Source organism: Coptis chinensis, chromosome 7 (assembly GCF_015680905.1).
Source record: "Coptis chinensis isolate HL-2020 chromosome 7, ASM1568090v1, whole genome shotgun sequence".
NCBI lineage: Eukaryota > Viridiplantae > Streptophyta > Magnoliopsida > Ranunculales > Ranunculaceae > Coptis > Coptis chinensis.
In genome coordinates, this window is record NC_141462.1 from 45,604,309 (window position 1) to 45,620,863 (window position 16,555).

A 16,555-nucleotide genomic window follows, 5' to 3' on the forward strand; every position below is an offset into this window, starting at 1 on the left:
TATATATATATATATATATATATATATATATATTTATATATATATATATATATATATATATATATATATATATATATTCAAATAAATATATGAACACATGGTCTAGTGTGTTGCTTATGCTTGCATCCCGCAAGACACTTCGGAAAGCAGAAGAGGTCTAATTGTGGGTGGACCGCATAGGTCTCTCTCACAACCAAACCTAACAACAACACAATCAAAAGAACAAGCCTTGCACCTTTTCCTTCCATCTTCATTGCCACTCTCTTTAAAATTTTATGGGCTAATATTCTTCCTAATGACAAAATTTATAGTACTAGAAATAGGAGCAAACTTGGTTTTGTTGGTGGACACATTATATAATTATATATTTGAGGATAACTACAAAACTACCATTAATACTTGAATACCCACCTAAATATTAAATTTTCGGTGTTTACTGCCAAATATAATGTTATTTCCATATATTATTGGTATATATATTTTGTTTCCAATTGGCAGTTGTCACTCATTATTGGTATATAATTATAATTATATATATAGTCATGTTTTCCAAAATTTCCATATATTATTTATTTAGGATTTCTTAATAAAAAATAAATGATTCCTCAAAGGACTTTCCTATTTTGTAGGAGACAAAATCTTAAAAGGCTTAAAACGTGTGAGAAAAGAATTGGGCAACATTAACTTGTCTTACTAAAACATACAAATTTTTTTAAATTTAAAGCGTTTCTACTCAAACTCCCTCTATAACTCCCTTGGGACTCCATTTCCTACACTGGCATCCAAATCCCACTTTCTCTTTCCAAAAATCAAAAAACAGACATAGAAACAAAATAAAAACTAATAACTTACCTAATTAAATAACTAAAACTGTAAATAGTAACAAATAACAAATAAATAAATAAAAACTTACCAATATTTCCACAAACAAAAACAAAAAAAAAATAAAGAAAGAAAGAAACAATCTTACTTAACGCCCAAAAAAATTGAATAATGTTAATTAATTTTATTTTTCTACTGCATCTTTATCTTAAGTCGCACCATTTTCATATTCAAAACATTCATCTTCCATCATCTTTCTTTATACATTTGTTAAATTCAATAGATAGAGAACATAAAAAAAAATCTCCATTCAAAATTAATATATACTAAAGTGATAAAAAGTGAAACTTTGTAAGAAGATAATTGATAATGAAGAGGTGAATTTTTGGGCGACAGGTTTTTTTGGGCGTTGGTTTTTTCTTTCCTTTTTTGTTTGATGAAATATAGGTAAGTTTTTTGTTATTTATTTGTTACTATATTGAGTTTTAGCTAATTAATTGGGTAAGTTATTAGTTATTTATTTGTTTCTATTTTTGTTTTTTGATTTTTAGAAAGAGAAATATAATTTGGATGTCACCTAAGATATGGAGTCCCTAGGGAGTTATTAAGGGAGTCTAAATAGATTTTTTGTAAAAATTTATTACTTGATCAATAATGGTTTTTTAGGAAATTGGTGAACCTTTTGTGTTTGGCCAGTCGAGTGAAAACTTCGCCCTAACAATCCCATTAGAAAACATAATAGAAATTGATTAGAGAGTAGCCACGCAAATGGCTAGTACGTGTTATAATCTCTACTATGAATATGCTCGTTTCCTAACCTATGTTAAGGGTGTTTTAGTCTAACATTTGTAAATATTTTTTAGTAGAAAATTGCATGATGAGATAGGAGCATATAAATAATGTTTAATATTAGTGAAAAAATAAAATAAAATAAATAATGTTTAATTTTCTCACTCTAAAATGACTTCGGTGAGAGGGTATTAGTTATATATAGGAGTGCACCAGTGCATGTCAACATGAAACTTTTTATACCTGATAAACACCCAAAACTGTAATATAAAACCCTATAGGGAGTACGTAGAGACATTGCATTTTGGTTAATTATGTGTTTAATAATCATGAAATAATTGTATTTTCGTGCTTTTACAGGTTTTCACAATCAACGTAAAAATGAAGATAAAACCAATCTTTAAACATGGAATAGTGTGTCTACATGAAGTATTCCGATTTAGCCCATGTGGAGTTCAATGAAACTTGACTAAAGCTCGGGAACTCAAACATAACATTTCCAGGTTATATTAGGATTAACGTGTAAAAAAGCATCAAACTTCCGACGCTCTGAACATGGATTCCAAGTTTGGCAAGTGAACCATCAGAACGATCAGTGCAACGAACTCTACACTAATGCGGGACTTTGCAAAAAGTCAACTTTCAGACCTACTACTGGTCGAAGCATGTGGGGCCCACTATATGGATCCACAAAATTTGATTCTCCATTATTGATCAAGCTCTCATAATGTGTGATCAAGTCAAGCTTCATTGAGATTATAGAAGACTTTTGTGCACACATTTGCATACAAAGTCTTGAATTCGATAGAATTAAAGGTGGGTGGTTGATTCACGTGGGTGGAAGAAAAATGAAACACTCTCTTTTATTTAAGAGTGTGAGGGTCTTCATAAACACACATACCTTACTCCATAACTAGTTTTTTTTTCCCTTTACTCCATAGTTAGCTTTCTTTTTTTTTTCTCTAAGTTTCCATTTTAGTTTGTAAGCAAAAAGTATGTGCTAGCTTTGATACAAAACATTTTAATAAAAATCTTTTCTTGTAAAATTAGGATTTCTCTTCTTCTATTTCTTATTTCATCTCTTGATTCATAAATTTAGGACCATGAGCTAAAACCCTCCCTGGTGGAAGGTTAATAATGCTCATGTGAAGAACATGCCCCATTTTAGGAGGCCTAAATCATTGCTTAGGTACATAGGGTTTATTTTACATCTTGTCCAAAATGACAGTGATCAACCAAGTTTGGAGTCTGGAACTCTAGACAAGGTCACGTGCGCGATTAAGTGACGCTGGAAAGAGTCGCGTGCATGACCGTCTAGTAAAATCAAACTTTGAAAATTGAACGACTGGTATGGAATAAAACCAAGAATTGAAATGGTATTTCAGATATGAAATATCAGTTCAATTCCTCATCCTAGTAGGATGAACTTAGAGATAGGTGCATGTTGTTAGGGATCAACACTCGAATCCGTTTCAGGATTTGTTGATGAACCCAAGACGGATTAGAGACAACAGTGGTGAAACCTTCTAAACTAGGGTAGCTAATCTTGCATGTAACTTACTAGTAGATTTAACTCTCTCTCTCTCTCTCTCTCTCTCTCTCTCTCTCTCTCTCTCTTGTATTAAGTAATTTATTAAAGTTTAAGTTTTAGTAACTTGCAATCCAAGTAACTCAGTAAAATAAGTTTAAACCACCAATCAAAATCCTTCTCACAAGTTCCTTAAAGAGAAGGTTCTAGTGAACGATAACCAAGTGTTCAAGTCTTTAGGTTTGGGATGAAACCCTTTGCTCGGATTATATTTCAATGTGAACGTGAGTGAGGTACATTGATTTAGTTGTAATTGAGTGTGTGTGAGACCAAAATCTTACATATACAAAAATTCAAACATCAATGCCAGAATTCTCTAAGGAAAATGTGTATTGGCAGGTGTGAAACATTTCCTCTCTATGCTATAATGCAACAAAAATCTTGCACACAAAAGGAATATGAACTGGAATGCGCATAACATGCTTTATAAGTTAATATATGTCACCTCACCCAAATTACAGACTACAAGAAAATAGTCCGGAGGACCAATTTCGGGCCAAAATCACTCTCTAAGGCGGCCTTTTTTCAAAATCACTCACAAGGACAATTTTCGGGTGAAAATAACCCATAAGGCAAATATCCCGGATTTGAAATAAATATTTTCTGATTTTACCTTTTATGTATGTTGATGTATGAACAATAATTATTCATACCCAAATAGGTGAACATATCTCATACACTATGTTGATGTATGGACAATGATTGTTCATGGCTCATATATGTTGAAGTAGGAATAACAATTGTTCATATGAACAATGATTGTTCATACCCCAAATATGTATGAAATCCAACAGGTATTCTCTTATTGATCATACATTATGTTGAGGTATAAATAGTTATTGTTCATAACTCATGTTAAGGTATGAACAGTGATTGTTCATACTCCAAGTAGGTATGTATGAATAGTGATTGTTCATACTATATATATAAACCAGGTTGTTTGGATTGGATCAAGCCGTTTATTATTTCGCGTCAGGGGTATACTTGACCTTTTATCTACCCGAGCCGTTTTTTATTTCGCGTAAAGGGTATACTTGACCTTTCGAGCCGTTTTGTCTTTGAGAGTTACTCTCTATTACACACTATTTCTTTTGAGATTTGACAGATCGAGTACATTATTGTCGAAATCCTAAGACAAAATAAAAATGTGGTTTTATAATTAGTGAAGGGCATATATCCATTTCAACTCGTAAGTGCGTTGCCGACTATTATTTCTAAATGAAATATGTTTCTTTTAGGAAAATATTCACTTAAGCAATCAAACACTAGAAAATGAGACTACCAAATAAATAACTTCCATTTAGAACTTCAATGGAGGAGTATTTGTTAAGTGTACAACCACAAAGTTTATAGTATTTTTTAGGCACCTATGTTTTCAATGGTTTCAAACTTTCAACTCATGCCCTTGAATACCTACAACCTCAAATAGCTCATTTCGTGCACAACAACTCCTAACTAAATTTGTCAAAGTTCACAATATTACTTTAAAAAGGTAGTTTCAAGTTAGGTTATTGAGGATGCTCACTTAGCAAGATGGTGTTTGTGCTGGCATCCGGATGGATTATGCATTTACAGATTTACCTAGTGTTGCGAGCTAAAAAATTGCAGCTTAATTACCTAAAAATGCAATGAAATTTACATTATGTAACATCACAATATCACATACTTTGAATTTATTCTGAAAAAAAGTAATGAACTTTCATTTTTCTACAAAATTAGTGTAACCGGTTTAATTTTCGTCCATTCAATTACAAAATTTCCATTACCGTTTACCATATCACCTCCTGTGCATGTGACTTTACAAGGAAAAATGTGACTTTGTACTTGAAAACGCTTAGTTTGACTAAGAATTTGAGTTGGACTTAGACACATATTCATCATCTTCTTCAAAGTTATACAACCACCACCTACTTCACCATACTACCATCATATTAGCACTACCACCTATTTCAATTTCATTTTCACTTCTTATTTCACCACTAATAAGTGCTCAAAAAGTGTTATTTAACCCTTGATTATTCCTCTTGTTTAGCCATCTTAGTGGACTAATAGTATTTGTAAGTTATGTTTTATGATTCTACAGGTGAAAGAGAGAGTTTTGTGGAATATTAGAGAAAAAGGGGTAAAACGGAGCAATTCGGAGCATTAAGGATCACATGGGAAGCCCGTGGACAATCATGGAGAAGGCCAAGGATTTGGAGCTATTAAAGATGCGACTTGGACCTATTTTAAAGCCTATGTGGAAGCCCAAGGCCAAAGGATTCGTTGCTTGGACCAAAGCCCGCAAAAGATGATAGAAGGATAGAGCAAAAGAGACAAAATAAGCTTATGTGTCTGGGACGCATGGATCGAGCGTCCAGACGCATTGATCGCGTCTGAGATGCATGAATAGTGCATCCAGATGCATGGATCGACACTGTAGCCAATTTCTTCTCAGTTTTGGAGACGAATTTGGACTCTGAAAGAAGTCTATTTGTATTAGAAAACAAATGGCGGTTTGGAATGCTTCTAGAGCTCATTGTAACCTCTATAAATAGACGACCTAAGTGCCTCATATAATTTGCCAATTCACTTATACTCTTGTCTCCAGAACTTAAGGCAAAGAGAGATTAATAATAAAAGATCGGTTTTAACTAGCTGAGTCTTAATAAATTAGTCTTTCTAGTCTTATGTTCTTCAACTCTTCTTCTTCTCGTTCTTCGTGTTCTTCCTTATTTATGGAAGGCTAATCTTCTCCTTCAATAGAGAAGATGAAGTCGGTGCTTAGGGTTTGTTGATTCTTATGGTTCATGGTATTCTCCAATCTGGTTAGCTCTTTATGTTTTAGTTATTAGTTCCATTGCCCACACCAGGGGATGGAAGTATAGATTAAAGTTTTTATTTATTGCAATCGAATATCATGCTAGTTTAGGATTTTATTTATTGCAATTGAATATTTGCTAGTGACATGCTTTTATTTATTGTAATTGAATATAATGCTAGAATAGGGTTTTATTTATTGTAATTGAATATTATACTATTATTCTCTACTTTTCTTATAGTTGTGTAGTGTTTTAGAGTAAGGGAAGTATTCCTTGTGTTTGCCTTAGATGGTGATTCATTGAATAGTTACCCAAGCTCACATAAAAGGAAAGAAGATACTAGTAACATGAACATAGGAACAACCTTAAGTAAAGTTATTTGTTAACGATGTTTTGTCCAAGAGGGTATCGGCACTCGCTCGATTGCTTAATTGTAGTCTACTTGTGAGAACAACCATGAAGCAGAAGGTCATAGATCAAAAGTATTGGTGGATTCTAATCTCTTATCTCTTTAAATTCTCAATAGTTTAGTTTAGTTTAGTTAAGTTTAGTTCCATTGCAATCTACAATATCTATAATAATAGTTTTTAATCCCTCAAACCCCCTTTCCAGTCCAGTCCTTCACATAACGTACACTTAAAAGTGGAACGATACCCTACTCATCCTTTACTTATTGAGGGATAATTAGGTTTTGATATGCTTCTATTTTGTTCAATGACCATCATCTATCTACATTATCCATATACCATCTCACACACAAAAAGAGGCTTGTCAAATGGCACCGCTACCGTTTTAAGTTGTTTATATTTAACGTTTTCTTTCAAGATTAGAATTTTGGATCTTGAGGTAATTTTAGCCGCATCATCCATCCTTTTGAAAAAGGGAGAAGCTTGAAGGACATCTCAAAGACAAGATCTACCATCCAGGTTAGTCGAATCTTCATTCTTTTTATTGATTTCTTAGTATAGTTGCATCATAGTTTAGTTTTATTGCTTTCTAGTATAATTGCATTTAGGGCCTTTTCAACAATTGAAGTTGTAAGCCAACACAGTGAAATATCAAACTCTAGTGTTTCTTGTCTGAGTCTTGACAAACAGACTATCGTCTGTGGGCCGTGGTACTTAAGCAATTCAAGTAATTCACCATAACCCTAGAAGAGATAGCTTTAAACAACATGCGAGATACTAGCTGCAAAGCCCAACCCAGTTGAAGGAAAGTAGTTTTGCATACACTACTAAAAAAACAGGTTTTCGCCGTGGTCAGAATCGATGGCTGAAAGTATAAATTTCGTGGCAAGAAGTGTTTTGCCACAGGAAAACATTTAGCCACGCCCGAGGCAGTACAAAGTGTGGAAAGAAGTTTTTTGCCACAACATTGTGCCACCGCGGCAAAAGAGTAGACATGTTGCCGCAGTCATGCCGCTGCTAAATGTTTATTAAATTTGAATTAATTATTTCGTTTTTAAATATCAAAATACAATTTGCCGCAGTGGTGGCCACTACAAAAGGATGCCTAATTGCCACGACAGACCGCGGCAAGAAATTTTGCTTCAATTACTCACTAAATTTGTTTTGTAGCAACTAACCGCGGCAAGAAGTGTTGCTTCACTTTCTTTCCGCATTTTTTTTTTTGCAGCAATTAGCCTTTTTTTTTTTTTTTTTTTTTAAACAAAATTTAGCATAAACAAACCAGACTATACCAACATAAAATTACGATAGTGAATACAAAGTCAAATTTCATTCCCATTGAAACAAGTAATTATGAAATATACTATATAATATAAACCAACAATTTTTTCCTTATATTCTTAAGAGTAATTAGTCTAGCAAAAAACATAAAAAACCACAAAATAACTTCACTAAAAATCCATCATGAAGTACAAAAGTCAACCAAGTACAACCCTAGCTACTATATATCCAACCAATAGTACGTTTGGACCAAAATAAAAAAAAATCCTTGTGATGTCGAAACTGATCGTGCATATGCAACCCTACAGTATTTAGCCCAGCCTCCTCGATCATCAATTCTGCAAAAACAAAAGGGATACACATGAAAGAGGGGGACATAGGCATCACATATGAAAAAAGAATTTGAATTACCAATAATTAAGTCGAGACATAAGAGGATTATTCTAACATCTCTAAACAGTCCAAGTCGTCCGACAAAATAAGATCAAAAATTGAACGGGAAGGTAATTCAGAGCCAATGATATTAAAAACGAAAGCAAACGCACACCGAGGAAAAGGAGAATGAGTACAACAGTCAATCCATGTCATCTAAACCCAGCAAAACAAGTTTTATACCAAATTAATGAATACGTACATCAATGGGAATTAAGACCTATGAGTTGAAACAGTAAAAAAAAATATGAATAAAAAGAAAACCTACCAAGAGCACTAAAACTAATAAGAAAGGAAAGAACCCCACCTGAAGCTTTTCAGCTCTCACAAGATTCCAAACCGAATCACCAAGTAAGTGAACAAAAAAAGTTGTCAAAGTACGGAGTATGAACTTTGATCATCTCCATCTGTTTCTTACCCTTGAGAATACCCCTACCACATTTACCAAACAGACTGGTTGTACAAAAGAGAAAATGTTGTAGATTCTCTGGTAGTAGCCCAATAAGGCTACCTTAATCAACCGACTTAAGCAAAGGCAAGGAACAAAATGAAAGGATACTAGATTGAATTACCTTGTTGATTCTTATACTCCGGACTTCGCTCCATGGTCCATGAGAATGAAAACTATCTCGGTCGATTGAAGAGTGCCGACTGGAACCAATAAAAAGATCTTACAGTGTAAGTTCTTCTCAAAAAGAACAAATACAAGACGTTTGAACTTAGAACATCTAAACCTGTTTCAAACCAAACCATGTGCCTCTAATGAAGGCCTGAATCCAATGGGAGTTAACCCTTCTACTTTTGAAATCTATGCTTACAAAGACTACTCCAAGGCGGCCATGGGGACCCAATTTGATCAAAGCACTAAAATTTGATTCCCCCTCTTACCCTTGAGAATAAACTCATCAGAATCAGATTGATTCAAAAAAGAAAAAAGAGGAAAATCTAAGTGAATGAATCAAATCTACCATCGAACTGAAAAAAAAAAAAAACAAAAACACACTTCACTATCACTTACAGATTTCCAAGAAGAAACACCCAAGTGAGTAAGTAACTTTAGGTCTTCTTTAAAGCTCGGTTTTCCTAGAATTCTTTTACTAAATTTGGACTGGTTTTAGTTCTCTCTTTAAATTCAAAATTTTTTTTGGCTTGTAAGTTATTATTATTTAACTTATGTGTAGACCTGGTCTATCTGACTTGACAATAGTTATCAAGTTTTTATCAGCTTGATGTTCATGGTTAGAAAACATAGCCAAATGTCCATCTTCTTGTCTTTGCTAGACTATGGTCTTTGTGCTCCCGATATGGTGATGGTCTCAAATGACAAACAAACTAACAGATGAAGAAGAAATTTCCCAAACTTTAAGGGGCACATTATCAAGTATTCCTGTGAATCTTTGAACTTCTCATGTTTAAAGAGAAGCAAATGGCATCTAATATGTCTCTATCTGCCTTCCCAAGTAGTGAAAACATGTCGTAAACTAAACTATTTGGAGGAAATTCAATCGTGTTATTGGGCTCTATTGAAGTAAGACTGGTGCAGTAATCATATATTCAATGCATACTTCTTAACAAAAGGGATAAACATGAAAGAGGGGGAATTGATAAAACTTAAAATAGGATTAGACATATAAACAGGAAACAAGCAAGGGACATATGACAGAGGATAGGACAGATGACAAGTTAAGGATTGACTTACTTAATTGGAAGAAAGACGCGAACGAGTTATAGTCATCTCCAAGAGCTTTTGCATTAGTCGTGCTTCCATGTCCGCATCTCGAGCATCGAATTGTCTCTTCATCTCATCCATTTCACGTTGCCTTTACTCATCTTTATCCTGTGCTTGCCTCCTCATCTCTTCAATCTCACGCTGCCTTTCCTCCTCCTTCTCTTCCGCTACTCTTTTCATTTCAACCACCTGGTTTTCCAGGTCATTCACCCGATTGTCCGAAGATAATCGGGAGCCAAAGTAGCTGGTTGGTGTTACACCTCGTCCCCTCAACCTCACACATCCATGCCGCTCTGGAGGCATCACTTCCCTATAAATCTCATTTGTGAGAGGTAGTTGTGCCCCATGTTCATCTCTACCTGCTAGGTGATTCATTTTCTCCTACATATTCCAGGAAAAAGATACACATACCATATTAAATACAACCGAGTAGGATATTCAAGTTGAAGCCATTACTAAGGATCAAACTGATACATACAATGTAATCTTTTGATTGATCATCAAGAGCGTCATGCGTTTTTGAACTTGTGTGAATCCTCACAAAAAGATCTCCTAGGGAAGGGGGTGCTCCGTGCTCCTTACTCTAACCAAACATAAAGAAATTTACTAATTGTTACTAATCTAATTCAATACCATATTAGGAATATAAAAATAATAAGCATATGTACCATTATCTCTTCAAACTGAGGAAAACTTATTCTTCCAGCAGCGTGCTTCGCTATTTGCTTAGCACGATTAGCCTTGTTACGTTCAGAAATGGCCTATGTACATAATGCATAATGCATAATGCATACGAATTGAACTTAGTTAGTATTGTACTATGTAAAAATATATAAGTTAAATATTACACTTTCTCTTACTTGCTGCTCCGGAGTATCCCAAAACTCCACAAGCTGAACCCACTCTTGTTGTGATAGTTGGTGTGGACTATGACTTACACACTCTTCATATGTGGTGTAGGGGGTTAAAATTTCCTTTTCCATTTACTTTTTTTGTTTTTGAATTCGTCCGAGGAAATTGGACCCAAAGTGGGATCCTTCCGAGTCTCATCAAGTTCCCATGAATCCTAAAATGAGAGACAAAAAGCTTAAGCAATGCTGCATTTATGTCTATACTATGAGGAATCATATTTCTACTAAGAAATGAATTAGACAATGCTTTTCTATTAACAAGTATATGTGCAGCAACTCCAAAAGTCCATACTTTAATGTTATCCCATAACCACTGTTTGTGGCTTACATCTTGGAGCTCCCAATTTTTTGTCCAGTTAAATCAACGTGACGTTGCCATTAATACTCCAATAGACTCGAGAGAACAAGCTTGGATGTTTCGAGGCCCCACTGGTTGTTTGTCTTTCCATAGCAATTCCAACTTTGAGCCATTTGGTTGGTCAAATACCTTAGGAAGGGTAGACGTGCCTCTAACCCACGTTCCAGCTGTCCACATATGCCCCACATTAATTACACGTCAAACAATAATGAAATTGATCGAAGGTCCATGTAAATTTAAACTTACCGCCACCACTGGGATCTTCTCGTAGTCGTTTTACCATTGCACCTGTCTAAATCGTCACAGAAAGCAATTCATCAAATTAAATCCATCAAGGAAGACAGTAGAAACTGATATATATGACATTGTTTAGTGATACCATCTTGAATTGTTAGTAAAAAGTTACAAAAAAAGGTCCCTACTAAAAAATATTTGTATATATATGACATCATAGGTGACGAGAAACAAAGCAAACTAAAATCACATAATAACCACTCCCAAAACAAAAAACAACATAAAAATTGCAAACTACATATAATCTTCGTCACTGTATTTAATGATGTCTTCATCACAATCACTATCATTGATGAAGTCTTCATCAACGTCAACGACATTTTCATCAACAATATTCGCAACAACTTCTACTCCATCAATCTCACTCCTAGTCCAACCGTTAATGTCGTGTGTGTTGTCAACTATGTTATCTACATCTTGCTGCATGCAAGACATATTATCTTGAGTCGGCTCAACTACTGAACCCATATCATACAAGTCCCTTGGAAGAGTCTTCAACACAACTCGCCAATTATCGTCCAAATTATCCTGAAGATAAAAAACCTATTCAGCTTGAGATGCTAGAATAAATGGTTCATTTGTAGCTAAGGTTCGTGTAAAGTTCAGAGTAATGAAACCATATTCATCTACTTTTATTCTGCTTGAGTCATAACATCCCACCAATCACATTTGAACATAAGCACTCTATTCTCATTGCAATAACGCAACTCAACTATGTCATTCAGCACACCTTAATAACCAACACTACCAGTCACCGGATTCATGTCTTTCGCGCTTGCAAAGCTCGATGTTTCTGCCGATACAAAAACTCCACTATTCTGAGTTTTTCTTCGAGACTCACGAACTTTTGTGTGAAATCTATACCCACTTGCAATACAGCCCATGAAACAGGAAGCAAATCGACTGGGACCATATGCTAAACTAAGAAGTTGCTCGCTGACCAACTCCTCATCCTTTTTCATTTGTTGGACCTATTCAAATAAGAAGAAATAAAGTTAATATACGCATGGATACATCTTATTAGTTTAATACCTATACATATTTGACTTTGAATTAACTGGGCATGCTTGTTAACTGGGCACGCTTGTGCTCGTTCATTCCATCAGCTACCAGGCTTTTTTGAATGCAGGGAGCACTAGAGACAAGGATGTGATTTATTGGCATTAATATAGTAGGATTTCCCATTTTATTGAACGCATATTGACCAATGGGGTTGCGAATCCGTACTGACGATTCTAGTGCGACGACACCCCCCCCCCCTTACCTAGGGCCGGTTTAAGTCGCTGACTTGAATGCTCAGTTGCACCTAAAATCTTATGGTCACTCGTATCCGCCTATGTTATGGTCACTTGCAGATTTTTGGCTCCATTTTTGGAGTTGCTGGCGGGTTTGTTGTGGGAAAAGAGGGCCTATGGTACATACGGGGAGCTTGTATAGCCAATTTACTTGGTCGGGTGGATCACACAAGTACCATTTGACATGGAAATGGCTCGAGATACTTTAAAATGACCATGATCGGCGGGACTTGATCACTTGTGGTGCACCCACGGTGTAGCAAATTTGCTTTCCGTGCTCCGGTTAGGGGGTTCTCTTTGCACTTGAAACACACGCTCTTGCATAAACAGATAAGGACATTAAATTTTCAGCTGGCTGATGTGATGTGTATAACATAACTGAAGGGGAAGTTTGAAAATTCTTTGAATCTACATTTGATGGAAGTTTCAACCTATACAGGCATAACAGGGGGTGATCAGCTAGAAGCGGGAGGATCTCAACTTAAAAACTTAGATTGTTGGTAACGAACCGTGTCTTTCGTATTCATTCCTAACGTCAGGGGCAGCAGTGTACAAATAACTCCGCAAAAGCTACGTAGACAAACAGACTACCTAGCAATAACAACCCGCTACGTTATACAGCCTATAGGTTACATAGAGAGACCCCATGCAAACAGTTGGCTCCTAACCAACTCCCGCTTGTCAGAAGACAAGTGTAATCACTGCACTACCGGTATCGAAATCGATAGACTGCTCCCCTTTCTTCCTCCCTATAATGCTTGATGGCGAACATAAAACGGTCTAGCATCAGCAGCCACGCAGAGCTAACAGTGAGTCCACTAGCCTCCTCACAGTATGTGATCCATTGAGGAACCCACTACTAAATCTAAATTCAATGGTGATGAATCATCTAGTAGTAGAACTGCAAGAAGGTCCGATGCTGACAATCTTCCCATTTTTATGGGTACGAGGGAGATAATAAACTGTCCGTTGTCCCGCCTGAACGGCAGTTGCCAACAGAACGACCTGAATGTGATGCTCCCTAGGAAAGCAGAAAATCAAGGGCCCTTTCGGGCACTTATGACAGACCGGTTTAGTGTCCCGATGAACCACAAGCTCATTCGTTGACGTTAGGCCGTTCACTACAAAACCGGAGAGCAGGGAATTCCCCTTGGGAATCTAAAAGACCACAGGGAAAGCTATAGGTTGAATAGAGGGCAGAGGGGTAGGAGAAGCGACTTCCCGACGGCACCTACCTCAGGCTTATCCATATCAGTCTAACTCTCCTTTAAATGCGTCCACGATCTACACTACTTGACTTGCGACTTGAGCTAGCAGACTGAGCTTTAGCGAGGCAGACATTAACAGCATCTTGAATTAATGATTGATATTTATTAATAAATAAATAAAAACTACGTTAACAACATCTGTTTTACCAATAATTTACAGAAATATACATAAACTGATATACGTACACAATCTAACTACGTACATATAACTAACACTTACTTGATTTTCAAACCATTTACCAAATCGTTCATTATGAATACGGTCCATATTCCTAGCACTTGACCGCCGCCCGAGCTCATCCCTAATCACTTGTTTGTGCTTCCTATACAAAATATTGTTTCATTTATAATGAGTATATATGACATTTTATAAATAATATTTCTTTTAATAAATGAACGATTTCAATAAGGTGGACTTACTCAACAAACGGTACCACTTCCTCACAATTGATTAGCACATACAAACGAGCTTGTTCCCACTCATCGTCTGTTAGAGTCCGAAACGTTCCCTTCCCTAAAGCATGATCTGTTTCACGAAAATATAGAAAACTTTCCATCTGGTCCAACAACTTGGATCTCTTCATTCCTCCCTGGCCGGTTGAACTTAGTCTCAATCCCATCATTTAAGTATCTTGAGCAGAAAGTTAAACATTCATCAGCAAGATACCCTTCAACAATAGATCCCTCTGGTCTACTTTTATTACGAACATACTTCTTCAAGGTGTATAAGTACCTGAATAAATATAAAATATAAAAAAAATTTTAGAAAAATACATACAAGTGAGTAACCATTACTATTATCTTATATACTAACCTTTCGATTGGGTACATCCAACGATAGTACACGGGTCCAGCGAGCTTAGCTTGACCAGCTAAATGAATAGGCAAGTGCACCATAACATCAAAAAATGATGGAGGAAAGATCATTTCCATTTTACATAGTGTGACAGCAATCTGATGCTCAAGACGTTCCAACTCTGCAACCCATAATACTTTCAAACATAATTGCTTGTAGAAATTAGAGAGATCAACAAGAACTAATGTAACTTCCTTAGGTAAGATTCCACGTATTGCAATTTGGAAGAAGTTCTTCGCATTAGAACATGCCAATCATGGCTTTTTAGGCCAGGTATTTTGCATTCTTTCACTTGAACACGACGCGAGATATTTGATGAAAAATTATCTGGAACTTTAATACCTTTCAAGAATTGACAAAGTTTTCTCTTCTCAGTCAAGGACAAGGTATAGGGCGCAGGGGGGATATAGTATTTGTTACCCTCTTTAGCTATTGGATGAAGTGACTTTCGCATACCCATTAACACCAAATCTTGCCTTGACTTCAAGTTATCCTTTGATTTCTTCTCTAAATTCAGCAATGTCCCAAGCCAACTCTCATCGTTGTTCTTTTCAATGTGCATGACATCTAGGTTATGAAGTACACGAAGGTGTTTCCAATAAGGGAGATCAAAAAATGCACTGATCTTCTTCCAATTATGTGGCAGATAATTATCATCTCGACTTCTTTTCTACCCATCCTTATCACACTCCGCCTTACCAAATGTGATTTGGTCGTACCCATCTAATTGAGCAAGAACATTACTTCCAGTAAAGGGACTTGGGGCAACTCCCATTTCAGTATTGTTATCAAAAGAACTTTTATTCTTTCGATATCTATGATCAAGTGGCAAGAATTTACGGCTTCCCATATAACAAAACTTTTTCCCATTTTGCAACCATTTTGAGCAAGTCTCCTCATGGCATGAGGGACATGCAAGTTTTCCTTTAGTGCTCCATCCAGACAAATTAGCAAATGTTGGGAAGTCATTAATAGTCCACAAGACAGCTGCATGCATTTTAAAATTTTGTTTTGAAGAGGCATCATACGTCTCAACTCCCTTTTCCCACAACTCCTTTAACTCATCAATTAATGGCTGCAAGTACATGTCAATGTTATTTCCAGGACTACTAGGGCCAGTGATAAGCACCCCAAACTGTAATATTAAACCCCGAGAGACATAGCATTTTGGTCGATTATGTGTTTAATAATCATGTAATAATTATATTTTCGTACTTTTGCAGGTTTCCGCAATTAAAATGAATATAGTGATAAAACATGCATCGAAGAACACAGGAATACGGGGAATATTTGGAGTTTCCACTCGACCCGTGAAGCGAAGTTTCCAAAAGTTTCCAAAAGAAGAACCGGTCGCGGAGCGGGCCCACATATGAAGAAGCGACAAATTTCGAAGCTCAAATCGGATAAATCTAGGTGCCGCGTTGGCTAGTGAAGCCGCCAAGTACAAGAATCTGGGAATATTTGGAATTCCCACTCAATCCCCGTGAAGCCCAACAAAGCCCGACTAGAGCCGGGTTTCCAAAAAGCGAGTAACCGGAAGGCAAGACGGGCCCACATATAAAGAAGCGTTGGAAACTTCCCAAGCTCAAATCGATAAATCTAGGTGCCGACGTTGGCTAGTGAAGCGCCATAGCAACCCGGCTTAATTTAACTTCTGCAAGCTAAGGATAAAAAGTCGTAAAATGCCAAAATCGACAAAAAAAATAAAACTGCCAAAAGACACA

General features: G+C 36.1%; 1 long non-coding RNA gene and 1 pseudogene across 1 annotated transcript; both read right to left on the bottom strand.

Annotated features, from left to right (window-relative positions):
* Positions 1–7,780: 7,780 nt before the first annotated feature.
* LOC147487676 (uncharacterized) lies at positions 7,781–8,749 on the bottom strand. The gene is made up of 2 exons (XR_015201300.1): positions 8,693–8,749; positions 7,781–8,026 (listed from the first exon to the last, which is right to left on the bottom strand). It is a non-coding gene; the product is annotated as an uncharacterized LOC147487676 (long non-coding RNA).
* Positions 8,750–11,646: 2,897 nt separating this feature from the next.
* LOC147487677 (uncharacterized) lies at positions 11,647–14,908 on the bottom strand (annotated as a pseudogene).
* Positions 14,909–16,555: the final 1,647 nt, after the last annotated feature.